Raw genomic sequence first — 14817 nt, 5'->3', positions numbered from 1 at the left:
GACTAGAAAAAAATCCATGTAATGAATCTAAATGAAAAGCAGTGTCTAATGGTAAGCTCATAATAATGATAAATTTATCATAAAATAGTTTAACAATAAGTAAATATTTTTAATGTTCAGAATAAACAATACTATTTTATTTCTTGTTATTATATATGAACAAAATCAGAATAAAACACAATGTGTTTCAAGTGAAATTGAGTTTTACATAATAGAAATTTAATGAATTTTACAGTTCAATAATTATGAAAGTGGTGTAAGTCCATTTATGGCCCAGAAAGAATATATTAGTTTAGTTAAATTCACATAGAAGTCTTTATGCAATCAACTTACATATTTCTAAAGTCATAAAAACATTGACAAACTTAGTACACTTTATTTATATTTTTGAATCAACTAAAATGCAAATGTTTAAATATCTTGAAAGAAGAAAAAATGGACTTACACCACTTTCAAAATAAACGGTCCATATCTTTGATATTTCACAATGGTTTTCTTATGGAAAATTATATTTCATTTTAATTTAATGTTTTTAACAACATAATCCAAATACAACATAATCCAAAAAGTCTGAGTATATCTATGAACATCCAACAATCGAATAATAAATTTTTGGGCTGCAATTCGGTTATAATTAAATAATCAATACAAAGTAATTTGCTATTAGAGGTAGGCATTAGGTGCCATCTCATAACTAAATTAATAATACCTCCATCTGGAAAACTGTAGATGGCCTGCCAAATAGCACACTATCATCATCTTAAATATACCAAAGATTCTAATCCCAGAATAGCCATCTCTTTTTACTCAAACCTATTAATTAGGACAATTTTTATCTTCAGGTGAAAGAAAATTTACCTTTCTCTTACACTCATCAAAATGACTAAAAAAGAAACTTTAAACAGTTAAAGGAATATTATCAGACTCTGAACTCAATCCCATGAGCATAGAATGACTGGAGTTTTTCTTTGAATAAAGTCTAGAGTGTTGGATATTATCATTGAACTGTATATTGGCAATATGGTTCTGCAGGGCGTGAAATAGATGATAGTCAGTTGGGACCAAATTTGAGCTGTAAGGTAGATGAAGCAGAACCTCTCAGCTGACTAGCCAGCTTTCCTACAGTCATTTTGCTGTATGCACTGATGCATATCAGGCTTTGTTGAATTTTGGACAAAGTTCTTTGATCTTGGCATTCAAATGATCCAATTGTTCACAGAGTTCTTTTGTGACAGTGATGTAGGTTGGAAACAGTTTCATCATGATGATGCCCCAAATTAATGCAGATCATCACCTTCTTCTGCATTGTTGGCCTTTTGATATTTACAACAGTTGATTGACTTTTGTTCACTCATGAACACTAACAAAATCTTTGCAGATGAGACTGTAAGCCTTTGTTGCATTTTGGCCACTTTCGAAATGATAGAGCAACAGTATGCAAATGTGTTCTTTTGAAAGTTTCATATTGTCAGACATTGCTGATACATCTATTTCCAATGAAATATGTGATAAAATGCCTCTGAAATGTGGGAAAAGAATGAAATGTATTTATCCCACTCCTTCCCATAGTTAATATACTATGTTCCCATTGAATGCTCCTCGCTTTTCAGACTGATCTTACTGGGACAGCATGGTGGATTGTGATGGTATAGATCAGGCATGGCCAACATACGGCCCGCAGGCCAGATCTGACCCGTCTAATGAATTTATGTGGTCTGCAATCAATCTTTCAATATTAGCTACTGAAGTCCGAATAGCTCGATGAAATATTCTGACACCTAAAAAAAAAAAAAAAAGGTCAACAACTCACTGTGCATTTAGAGTTAACCCTCCATTACAAATCTCATAAGTACAGCATAGAATGTTGATAAAGCATGATAATGTGAAAAATGTATCTGTAATCTCTATCTACAATTCAGTCTCTATGGGGTGACACCACAATGAGATCGTGTACCACTTCAAAATCTTCCTAGGGCAGCCTCTGGTTTGGCCCGTGGAAAAAGTTTTCTTTCCAATTTGGCCCGGGGGGCAAAAACTGTTGGCCACCCCTGGTATAGATGCTTCCATCATTTGAGTCCCAGATACAGAATTGTGCCAAAATTTCTATAACCTTGGAAAAGGTTTCCTTCTATCTCTTCTGAGTAATAGAATTATTAATATTCATTCAGTTTCTTGAATAAGATAAGGTAAATTCTAAATAAAAATGGCAATGTTAAATAATATGAAGTAGCATCATCTGGTCAATAATCTGACTTTGGATATTATGATAATAAAATTAACATTAANCTGATAAGACAGACCTCAGAAAAACACTTTATGAGGCATAAAGCTGTCTTTATCATGAAAATTAATTAACTAAGGATTTTTTTGCCCTGCCAGGGTGTGGCCGAGTTATCCGGAGTGCCAGGTTACCGAGTGCTGAGTTTGAGGCTCTACTGTAATTTGATTTTTGGTGAATTTTTAAAATAATATCGCCTGACTGACCTATATTGCCTTAGGAGGGAACACAAGATAAACGTAAACAAGATGGCAGAAGCAAAGGATTAATCTTCACAGTGATTATGTTGAATAGTAACCATGTTTGTACCTAACTTTTGATAATAAATTCATTTTGTTATTCCCACTTGTCTTTGTTTTATGGACTATTGGAGGTTGGGAAAAAACCGCCCTCATATATAACAGCTGGAAAAGTAAAAATTAATGAATACATATTTATATATTGACTATGTCATTACTTACTTTTAGCTTTGGAATAAAAATGTTTCTATGTTCTATCTTTATTAGAACTATATTTATTGAAGCTTATATTCTGAGGTCATGTAATGATGTCAGAATTTTCGGGCCTATTTTGTTAACAATTCTGCCCCTGGTCAGAGTCGAAGTCATATAAAAATCTACTGATACCACAGCCCTGGTTTGCACACAATCCACGACTCACTTTGATCTTGATTTACTCACAATCTTAATTGTAACTGTCACTACTTGTACATTGAGCTGTTCGCACAGGCAGTCTGCTTGAGAAGAACCCAGCTATTGCAAACGATGACAAAACTGACATAACTATGCATTAAGTCATGAACATCAACAAACAAAATTAAAGTTTTGGTTAGAAATATATACCTTTTTTTTGCTATATATCCAAGAATAGCCAGATCTCATCATCTCTCCAAATATCTTTTTTATTTCTCTGTTGATAGCCTGACACTTGTTCTGCAGCCATCTTGTTTTTTCTCAAGCATGTGGGATTGTGGGAACTATCTTATGACTGGATCTAGTTTCAAAAACTCTTGAGTCAATCATAATTGAACCTTGTTTCAGTAGAGATTTAAATGGTTGAGAGAGGTTGCACCATGGCACAGTCACTGATCTTGATCAATTTAGATTGAAATGCTCAGTGAGAACGGGGTATTAGGTCTACCAGCAATCTTAATTACCTTAAAAACAAGGAAATCTTGGAAATATACAAGACTAATAGAAGTATTTGCTGCATTAACTACTGCAATGAAGACACTTTGTCCATGTTTAGAAATCACTTTACAAAATCTAACTTAGTTAAACTTTTGTTTATTATTGTTTTCAATATTATTAATATAATGTTAATTTTTATTTTGTGTTTCCTTCTATTCATATCTTAAAGTTAAATTTTGAATTGTGTGTATTCTATTTGATTCAAATGTTTGTATGTTCAATGACTGTTGGGTATTCAACAACTAATGAAGGCCTATCAAATAGGTTGAAAACATTCTTGTTCATTAAATATTTGCTAGAGTAATCTAAGATAAGGTGCAAGTTTTTTATATTGACATCCTTTCTCTATTTCCTCAGTAATTTTGTTTAAAATTCTTTTTTTATTATTATTATGGAACATGGGTTGAGAACCAATGATGTAAACAAATCACAACTGGAAGCATACATTGTAAAAAAATATCACCATAAACCCAAAGTGATAGTATGGTGGTATTTTCTTACATAGTACATGCATTATATCACAAACTGTGTACAGTGAATGTTTCTTGGGTATTAAATTCTAATAATGCATTTTGATCTAATTTAACTAATAATAATAAAGTTGAACATCTTAGAAACATAACAAATGATCACCTTAAATAATCAGGCTATAAATCTGCTATTTAATGATTGAATACTAAGTAATTTGCTACTAGAGGTAGATGTTAGGTCCTCTCTCTTATCTNTATAAAAACACCCTGTATTTTTTAATTTCATAAAAATAAATAAAATATTTATTTGATTACACAGGTCTGTAAGTAAAAAACTGCATAGGATTTTTATACATTTTCTTACAGATTCAACTTGGTAAAAACAAAAAAAAAATACCAAAAAAAAATTCCATCTCATCAATTTTTTTCTTACACTCAAGTTTTTGTTTGTATTTAGCGTAGAATTCCTAGTTAACTTAAAATTTAGTATTCTTTTTTATTTATTTAAAAAATGGTCTTAAAACGAAGACTTTTCACATTAATTCTATCAATTATAGCTGGACTTTTTAATAAATAAATAAAAATGTTAATGGTTGAAGAGAGTAGTGATAGGGGGAGGTGGGTTAAGTAGTTTTAGTGTTAGGAGGAAGATCACGTGATCATATAGAAACAGGTTAAAAGTTGATAGTGAGTAATATTATTGGTGACGTTGAGCATGTTTTGACATGTTATCTGGGATACTAGAAATAAATATAAACAACCTGCTGTTGGATTAGATCATGTTTCAACAAGCTAAATAAGTTCAGTATCTTGCTGGCCATCTAATGCCACACTCAGTTTATATCCAGCATTTGAATGCTACTGTGCTTGTATTTTTATTTCTGGAGTATGGCTTGCAGAGGTTGTGTAATTTCTCCCAACAGCATCTGTTATGTTTGTGGTGAATACACAGTGAAAAGTCAACAAAGAAACATAAATGAGTTTGTGAAGAAAGTTTAATTTGTGTATTTCAAATTGAAACTTGGAGATCAAGACAAAGCAGATTTTTGGAAACAATGGAAAAAAGGAAAAAGAAGCATGGGACTCTTTCAAGAAAGTAGTGCATAAGTTTTTGGGGAATACTAAGGATCCTGACTACAAAACCATTGTACAATGCATGCTGGCAGCAGTATATGAAGCTCAAGGATGTAAGATGAGCTTAAAAGTTCATTTCTTACACTCCCATATTGACTATTTTCCCGAAAACTTGGGAGCCTACAATGAAGAACAAGGTGAAAGATTTCATCAGGATGTCCGTGATATCGAGAGACGTCACCAAGGAAAATGAGATGTCAATATGTTAGCTGACTACTGTTGGATGCTCAATCGAGAAACCAGAAAAGGAAATCAGAAACGAGTTTGGAGAAGCATCAAAAAGAAGAAAAGGTTTCATAAGAAAAAAGAGTAGACCTAAAATTGTGTATATGTTACTGCTAAAGCTCAAAAGTCGTTAATGTGTACATTACCTAGCTAATCTGCAGATTAACTAGGATGATCTGTTAAAGTTGTGAAAATTGTTCCATTTCTCAAATTACCTAGATAATGTGCAGAGTATCTAGGTAATCCGCACATTACCTACTAGACACTCAGTAAAGTGAAAATAAGATCTTTGCCATAAATAAATGTACCACTGTAAAGTACTATATTATTTTTCCGACTTTTCCAACGATTATCAACACGACTGTGTGCCAGAAATAGCCGTTCCCTAATGGGTACTTTACGCGGATTCGCGTTAGTGTGCCAGGCCTGGACTTTAAGCGTGCACCGAATTAAATAATGACCAAGTTTGTCAATAACAAATTAAATATTTAATAAAAGTTCTAGTAATAAACTATATACAAAATTTAGTAAAATTCAAATAACAATTTATTCAATGAAAGTCAATAAGAATCAACCNTGTTAGGTGCTCTCTCTTATCTAAATTAATAATTATTAATTTTATTTATTAAATAATTTTAGATTCATCTTGAAGAAAATAAACTTTCAAAATTAAGATTAAGATCAATGTCAAGGAACATAAAACTGTTATCTTATAAATTCTGAATTACATATATTAACCTTAATTTTAAAACCAGCAAGCTTTAATTCAACTATGACAGATGTTTTCAATCTCATAATAGATCTGCTTCAGTACAATACATGTGATCAATACAATACTTAAAATTTAGGAATAAATTTAAAATTCAAAAGTTCTATTTTTTTTCATCTAGAGTTATAAAGTTATGTGATAAATAATTACATAAATCTAATATATATACACTAACTGTTACCCGCGACTTTGCCCACACGAATTTTGCAAGCAAACCCCATTTACATTCAGTATTTCAACAACCATAGAAATTGTTATATAACACCTACCACTGAGAATGATGAGAATTGCCGAGAATCAAACAAACTATTTTCAATTTGATCAATTTTCTAAAACATTTACAATCATTCTATAATCGAACCAATATTCAATAACAAATTCGAATTTAAAACGGCTCAAACATTTGGTAAAAAATCGAAATATATAAAAATATTTATAACAATGTCTGAAATGTTATCAATTTAATACACCTAAATACTCAATGAAAACTAAACGTAGTTGAAAGCAAAAAATTGCATCTAAAATATTACAGTAGAAGCCATTCTTCAGGTTAAGCCTTAATCCTTTCCCTCTCCCCCATGGGGAATTTCAAAAAATCCCTCCTTAGTGTGCATTTTCGTGACGTACCCTAACTGTGTACAAAATTTCACCTCTAGGTTCAGCGGTTTGCTCTGGGTGATGACAAATCAATCAGACAATCACTCAGTCAGTCAGTCCAAGTAATTTTATATATTTAGATATTTATAAAATACAAAACTATAATAATACAGTATAAAATTAACATACATATGCTGCAAATGATTAAATGTTATATGGATGATAAATTATAATAATATTAAAAAATAACAATAATACTATAAAGTTACATAATGTGTTGTAATTGAACAGATGTTAAATTTTCATTAATAATCGTCAAAGCAATGTGTCTAGATTGCCATAAAGCAATTGCCATGTGTAAGAAAGCATGGCAATGGCATAAGGTTAGTTGTATGTATTTAAGAACAATTTATTCAAAATTTTGAATAATTGTAATTCTGAATTATTTAGGATATAAAATAATTTCTGGTGTGACATCAATATACAACATGATAATTTACAGAAAAGGTTCTATGCTTGCCATCTAATTCAATGCATTCTTGCAATCTTAAAGGTACTGATTGAGTAGATCATTTACTGACAAAGACCTTCAATCTGGGTAAAAGGAACAATATTTTATACAAACTAAAATATTGTAAAATAATAAAGAAGTAATAAAAGTTTAAAAAATATTAAAAGTAGGCATTACTTTATTTTTACTCCAATTACTTTTAATTAATAATTACAGTGTGTGATCAGATAACGAACAGTTCAGACTACGAACAAATCGGATAACGAACACTTTTGTAATAGATTTTTATGTTCAGACTATGAACACCTCTCAGAACAAGAAGTAGCAACATAAAATAATGAATACTGATTAGTCTTCCCTTGTCTTCAGGCAACATTCATTTTGTAACTTTTCGGAGTGCGGGAGACATCAACATCGACGCTCAACCAGGTATATACTGGTCGGATAGTATTACTCTGAACTTTGAAACTCTCCCCTGTAATTCCAGCCTTATTTTTCAGACAAACAATTCTTTTATAGTATTCGCGAGACTGTCAGGCAGGCACTCGTTAAGTTTTGCGTCGAGTTTTATTTTTGAAAAGGTAAAATAGCAAAGATAGAGAGTGGGTAGAAGATATCTAAATTTGCTGGGCAGTATGGCTTCAACAAATCTACAGTAGGGTGCAGTTTAATCTTATCTAATAAAGATACAGTATAAGCAAGAAGACTCAAGCAGCTAAAGGAGTAACAAAAATCACATCTTAGAAATAAAGAACATTGAAGAGCTCATAATGGAACCTGAAATGCATCTGATGACAGAAGAACACCAAGAACTCTTGAATGAAGAAAGTCAAAAAACTTGGCGAGATATGTTTTCTTCTGAAAAAGAGGATTAATGCCGATATCTGCTATTAAACATTTTTTTGAAGTGGGATGATGTCAGAACGACAGTCTTAGAATGGCATCCAAACCGGGTTGAGGTTAATAGTCTTAGGGATATCTACAATTACAATGCTATTAATTACTTCCGAAAAATCCTGAAGAAGAGGGAAAAGCAATCAACATTAGACAGATTCTTTAACCCCACAAACGGAAAAAACATGACTAATAAAAATGCAAGACTGTGTATATATGTATTTTTATTATTACATATAAATAAACTAGTAAGAAAGTATACGTTTTTTAATTTTTACTAGACGATTCTAGGAACGCTAGAAAAAGCAGTGCTGCCGAAGTATGAAGCACAAATGATAATGTATGCTTGATACGTAGACAATGTACTTATATTCTGGAACATTAAACCCAACATATAGCATTTTATAAAAGATATAAATGACAACAGATTCAGTTTAGAGATAGAGCAGGAAAATGATAAGATCATACATTTTTTGGATCTTTACATACAAATTAACTGACTAGGACAATTCAGTACTAAAGTCTACGGAAAGCCCACATATAACCCTATATTTATTCCTTAGATCTTGCATGATCCTCCATCATATAAACTGGCAGTGTTCTGAGCGCTTATCATAAGAGCTTATTCGCATTGTAACAATGCAAAGGATAGAACAGATAAACTGAAATATATATATAACTTAGCCAAGAAATACATAATAGCATTAATATTGATTAATGCTATTACCAGCAAGAGCAAGACATGCCATAAGAAAAAAAATTTACCCAATAACAAAGGGTTTATAACGATAGATTATAACGTATCGCTGAGCAATATGTTTCGACGCATCGGAAAAGCCAAGAACAAAAGAATTGTATATAAAAGAACCCCCACTTCATATGAACTATTATGATCAGATAAGGCTGAGGCAGATAGAAACACACTCCCTGGTGTCTATAAAATCCCCATTAGGGATTCATGGCGACATAATAAATTAATGTATATAGGAGCCACAGGAAGATCCATCAAAGCCACGTTAGCAGAACACCAAGGAAATATAAGAAAGGAACAATCATGCACTGCATTGGCCACCTATGTTTTAGCAGACTCACAAGATGTCAAAGCTGAATGGGACCAAGCAAATCTACTGCAAGTAGTTCAAGATCGTAAGCACCAGTACTATGCGGAAGCTTGGCAGATTTGTAAAGCAAACCATAAAGGCCTCACAATCAATTTTCAAGAAGCTACAAAAGTATTGGCAGCATGGTCCTCTAGCTTAATATAAACTGTAATAATAGAAAGAAAAAGATACTATGCATCCTTATACCAAAAACAAAGCATTTATGTGAAAACAATGATCAGAGGTGGTAACTCTCTGTACTTATTATCTTTTTAGATTGTAATTTAATTTTCTATAATTTTATGTTGTTTATACTTCTGGTTGCAAGATTAAAGATAATGTACTTAAATTGCAACAGAATATAATTTTATAATGTTCGAAAAGCCTGTTCATTTTTTGCATTTTTACTAAGCGTTCGATTTTTACAGTCTTTTTTAACCGCTTGTTTTTCATTTTGTTTTTTCTTGAGAAAGGTCATTTAACATGACCGAAAATGTTTGGAATTAATAAACTTGGGTTGCATGTTCACAAGGTGTCATAGTAAGTCTTTTCTTATCCTATTTCAAATTCATATTGATATTCCATCCATGTGCTTCATATATTTTCGTAAGTTGTTCGAAAGCTCAGAATTTGAAAACCATTGTATTCAATATTCACCTGATGATGCTAGATTTATGCTATTGAAAGTACTTGTGAACTCATCTATACTTCATATTCACCGTTGGTAATGCCACAACATGTAAGTGCAATTATGTTATATAGTAAAGTGTAGGTGTAAAGTGTATATTACATTTACCTTAGAATATATAGTGAATGTAGTAAACTTTATAAAAAACTCAGCCATTAAAGGCAAGATTTTTCAAAAAAACTATGTGAGGATATGGGATCTGAGCATGTCTTTGTTGCACTACAGCACTTTGAGAGAGTACAAAACATTACCACAAAAGGACCATCACTCTCTCGTGGTAATGTTTTGACACATATGTTTGAACTATGACAGGAAATTTATATTTTTCTTAAAGAAGTATGTTGAAAATTTTATGAATAAAAATTTTTTGGTAAACTGGCATACGTGATATTTTTGAAAATGCTCTGAATCTCTCCCTGCAGGGAAGCAACATGCACCTTTTAAAGTTGATTGAGAAAATTTCAGTTTTTATAAGAAAATTAAAACTATGGAAAAGAAAAATAAATGAAGTCAGAGGAAAAGAATGTTTCCCTTTATTGCAACAGTTTTTGACCTCCAGTGGAGTTGATTTCTCTCAAGGTATGAAATCCATTTTTGAAGAACATTTATCACAGCTTCTCATCTGGTTTGAGATACATTTTCAAAACGATAAAATCAATAAATTTGCATGGATTCAAGATTCATTTAATGTCAGTGCTCCGTGTGAATTCACTGCTGCAGAAGAGAATCTTATTGAGTTGCTTTGCAACGATACATTGAACAAAATTTAGCAGCATGGAATTAACTGAATTTTGGATATCAGTAAAAGATGAATATCCCTTCTGAATGGTAAAGCTCAGAGAATTTTAATTCCATTTGTGAGTTCTTATTTGTATGAAGCTGGGTTTTTGGCTGTCACTGTGATAAAAACTAAGTATTGCATGAAAATCAATGTGGAGAAGGAAATGAGAGTGGCTGTGTCCAGTTTGATTCCAAGATTTGAGAAAATTATGTAGTGTTCAACAGGCTCATCCATCCCACTAATTATAATTAATTGAATTTGTTCAATTACATTTTATTGTTATCTTAAATATGTCTTTTATTTATTTTTTACATATCATCCTAACTCTTTAATTTAAAAAAATATTGGCTATTTTGCAAATTTGTTAGAATTTGACATAGGACATCTTGGGAAAATCTGGATTTAGCATTCAAAAAAGTTTGGGAACCACTGCTTTATAGCAATTACTTCACACTCCTGACAAGAAAAACAAAAAATTAAACCAAGCTGATCCACTAGTAGTCAGTCACTTGGGCACCATAAGTCATGCATTTTAATCCTGATAATAGGATAAAAGACTTGATAGTATTTGAGTTTAAACAAAATACTCTAGGTCAGTGTTTTCCAACCTTTTTTGTGCTATGCCCCACCTAAGCCTTTCTAAAATTCTTATGCCCCCCTAATATATACAGTGGCTATACGATTAACTTAAACTCTGGGCGAGTCCATTTTCAAATTGCCCTCCTTAACAATTGAAATGCCCCATGTTGGGAAACATTAATCTAGGTGCTCCAAGAAAGTCTAAAAAGGTAGATTACAAATATTTACAGTAGTAGACTTTTGATAAATGGCAACAATTCACGTTCCATTTTTTAAACATTACAAAAAATATGCACAAAATGTAAAACAATGTCTTTTGTGTACATTGTTATTTCTTTGTACAAAAGTTCAAAATATAACAGATTTTTTTTTACTCTAATAGAATTCATGACTATGCATAGTCTGATTTACTGTAATATAAATTCATTTCTAACAATTATAAAGACCATGGAAAGTTTTTAGTTGACAATTATATTACCAATAAGAATCTTTCAAATTACAGATCAAAGTTGAATTGTCAAACATGTACTTGACAATAATAAACAATATATTCAAATTGTATTCATTATAAATTCTACCAACCTGAATAACAACTATGTAAAAATAAAGAAATTGTAAGAGTTCATTGAAATCAAGACAATGTGATTTTTCAATTTTAATTAGTCAATTTCTCATTTTTTGCATCACAACACAATACAAAAATCTTCACTTAAAAACAAATCATACTTTCCTTTTTCTTAATGTTGTCTTGATATCAATTATATGTATTTATATATAGCTAGGATTGGCCTGCTAAAAAAGACCATAAACAAAGCTTCTAGTTATTTTTATTAATTCAGAGTTGTATATCTATTTTCGTGGTATGAATTATAAAAAACTAGGACATTGCACAACTTTGTCATATTGCAATAGAATTGAGGTGGAGCCAGAATGTAAGAAGTAATCCCTGCATCTGTTAGGCATAGACAAGGCAATCTTTATACTTGACAGATGCAGACTGATGAACTTTGCACTTGCTGCCACAAGAGGCTTTCTTGTACCCACCAGCCATGGGAAAGATAATCCTTGCATGTGCCAACATGGAAATGCAATCCAAGTAAGAACAAAGTAATTGCCATCAATTGCTTTGTTCTTGCGTTTTGTTCATTTTTTGTGCATATTTTCCACTAGGTGCATGCAATGCCAATTTTATTTTTGGCCCCTAGGCTTAAATTCTGTTAAGTATGCACAGTTGCATCAGATATAATGAACATTGTCACTTTAGGCCTAATACCTCTGTATATCGAAAACAAAGTCATGTACTCTTATTTTTTACATTTAAATGGACCCACAATACATTTTTGGATTTCTCCTTGCAATTAATAGAAAATGGCCACATTTTATCAAAATTGGCTCATTATTTTTTGAGAACAAACTCAACTCTATAAGCCCATAGATGTGCTAGCTAGCAACTGTGGACCATTGCATGACAAAGTTGCATGATTCGTGCAATATTGCTTTGTTATGTGAAATCGTGCTACAACCTTATATCTCAAAATCACAGTCATGAACCATTTTTTATTACAGTTTTGGATTTCTCATCATGCAATTAATGGAAAATGGCAAAGTTTAATCAAACAGATTTTGAAAATGAACACAATTCTGTAAGCAATATAGAAGAGGCTTTGCTAATGCTTCACCTCAATTAAGTTCACTTCCATTTGAAATTGTCAATAATGCAGATAAAGTAGTCAATTACAAAGTGCAGAACAGGACCAGTTTTGCACAAAAGGAATCCAACATACATAAATAATGTGAATAGAAAGCATGAAATGCTAATTTGTCATTTTCTTTCCTATCAATATTACATCACTGTGTCAGAAGCATGGAAGTAGAATTGTGCATTAGATGGCCATGGTAAATTATTCCAATCAACAATGAATTCTGTCCTGGATACAAATGTATATTTCTTATTCTGTCCCTATTTCTCACAATTTACTTCTTTGTAACACAATTATCAATGAAGGTTTAATATGAATTAAATACTGACAAATTAGCATTTTACATTTTCTATTCACCCTATTCATATACATAGGGTTCCTTTAATACTAAATCAGTCATGCTCTACAAATTTGTACTATGTATTGTTTTCAAATTGAAGTGCTAATTTCCATATTTTACTGCCAGGAGTGCTGCAAGCAATCTCATCTTATAGTCATAGTAAAATGATTATGTGCTACATCATGTCCATAACTATAGCTATCTGCAATGTCAGTTATGTAAGTGTAAAAGGACTTTAAAATATGCACCCTGTAAGTTGCTAAGTTTAGGCAGTCTCTTCATTAAAATATAACTACACTAAGTTCACTACAAATTGTAAATATTGTATTGATCTCAAAATTCCATTTGTCAGTCTAAACTTCAGCAAAAATTTGAAGATTTGAATTTGAAACCAAAGAAAATTTAAACACACAAAATTCCATTCAAAAATAAACAACAGTATAATTTTTAAGAGTGGTCTGTTTTCTAAACAATAATTCTATATGTAAAGTTTTTAAATTTTAAGCCATTCTTTTCACAATTTATGGTAAAAATAGTCCTTAAATTAAGTCTAAAACTCATTTTCAAAGAACTGGCATATTTATGTTTACTGTTTTTCCTTGAATTTTAGTTGTATTTGTTTTGCATTAGTGTATAAGCTTCTGAAAAACAGCTTATGGTCACAATACTTTTCATTGATTTGAACTTGTATATTATGATAAGGTTTCAAAGTCTCATCTGAGCTTTAGATTTTTAAAACAGCAAAAGCATAGTTAGATGCTTAAAAATATTTATCATGAACTTGAAGATCTTAACATTTAGAATTAAATATACTCCTTAAGTTTTAAAACTTTGTAATTATTATTACAGTGGTACCTCAGGATACGAACAGCCCAGCATACGAAATTTTCAGGATACGACATGAAATTCAAACATATTTTTGCTCCACGATACTAACAAAAACTTACCATACGATGTTATATTAGTTCGCAGCGCCATTTTTTATTCACTTCTGTTCATTTGTCTCAGTCTGCGTGTTTGCTTTGTCGCGGAAGGATCTCACTCGATAAAGAAAATCTTGTGGTATTATTAGAAAGTGACTGATTTTATTGAAAAGAAACATCCCAAAAAAGGTTCACACTAGCTGTATTGCTGCTCAGAGTAATGACATTTGCCTAAGTCATTTTAGAAACATTTTAAAAAGTAGACAAAGCCAAACTTCTTTTGATAGATATTTTATCAAGCAGTAACAAGCAGTTTCACTCTATCCAGTGAAAGTGATGGTGGAAGTGAAGAAAGAAAGCAAAAAGCAGTGAATAAAAATTCAAATATATATATATATATATATAAAACAACACTAATTTTTTTATCTTTTCTAAGTTATTTTTAAGTTATTGTTACATTATGCTATGTAAGTTAAGTTTTAGTATCATTTCCCTTCTCCCTCTCTTCTGCCACCAGTTTTCACCTCCACCGTCGTCTATCCTCAAAGGTAAAGTGCAAATAAAACTACATTTTTTAATCAATTATTATTTTATTATGGTTATTTATACATTTACAACTACAAAATGCATTTTTCAGT

The 14817-nt window shown here is 31.3% G+C and overlaps 1 long non-coding RNA gene across 1 annotated transcript in view; it reads right to left on the bottom strand.

Moving 5' to 3' along the window:
* Positions 1-2417: 2417 nt before the first annotated feature.
* LOC111634980 overlaps positions 2418-14817 on the bottom strand; it is a 15191-nt gene continuing 2791 nt past the window's right edge. The window contains exons 2-3 of the long non-coding RNA XR_002758316.1: positions 3121-3271; positions 2418-3030 (exon numbers count right to left, since the gene is read on the bottom strand). This is a non-coding gene — a long non-coding RNA (uncharacterized LOC111634980). The remainder of the gene's footprint in view (positions 3031-3120; positions 3272-14817) is intronic.

Source organism: Centruroides sculpturatus, unplaced genomic scaffold (genome assembly GCF_000671375.1).
Source record: "Centruroides sculpturatus isolate CEXI.00-Female unplaced genomic scaffold, Cexi_2.0 scaffold883, whole genome shotgun sequence".
Taxonomy (NCBI): Eukaryota; Metazoa; Arthropoda; class Arachnida; order Scorpiones; family Buthidae; genus Centruroides; species Centruroides sculpturatus.
The sequence above is the reverse complement of the archived record's forward strand: the minus strand, read 5'-3'. Positions and strand labels throughout refer to the sequence as shown.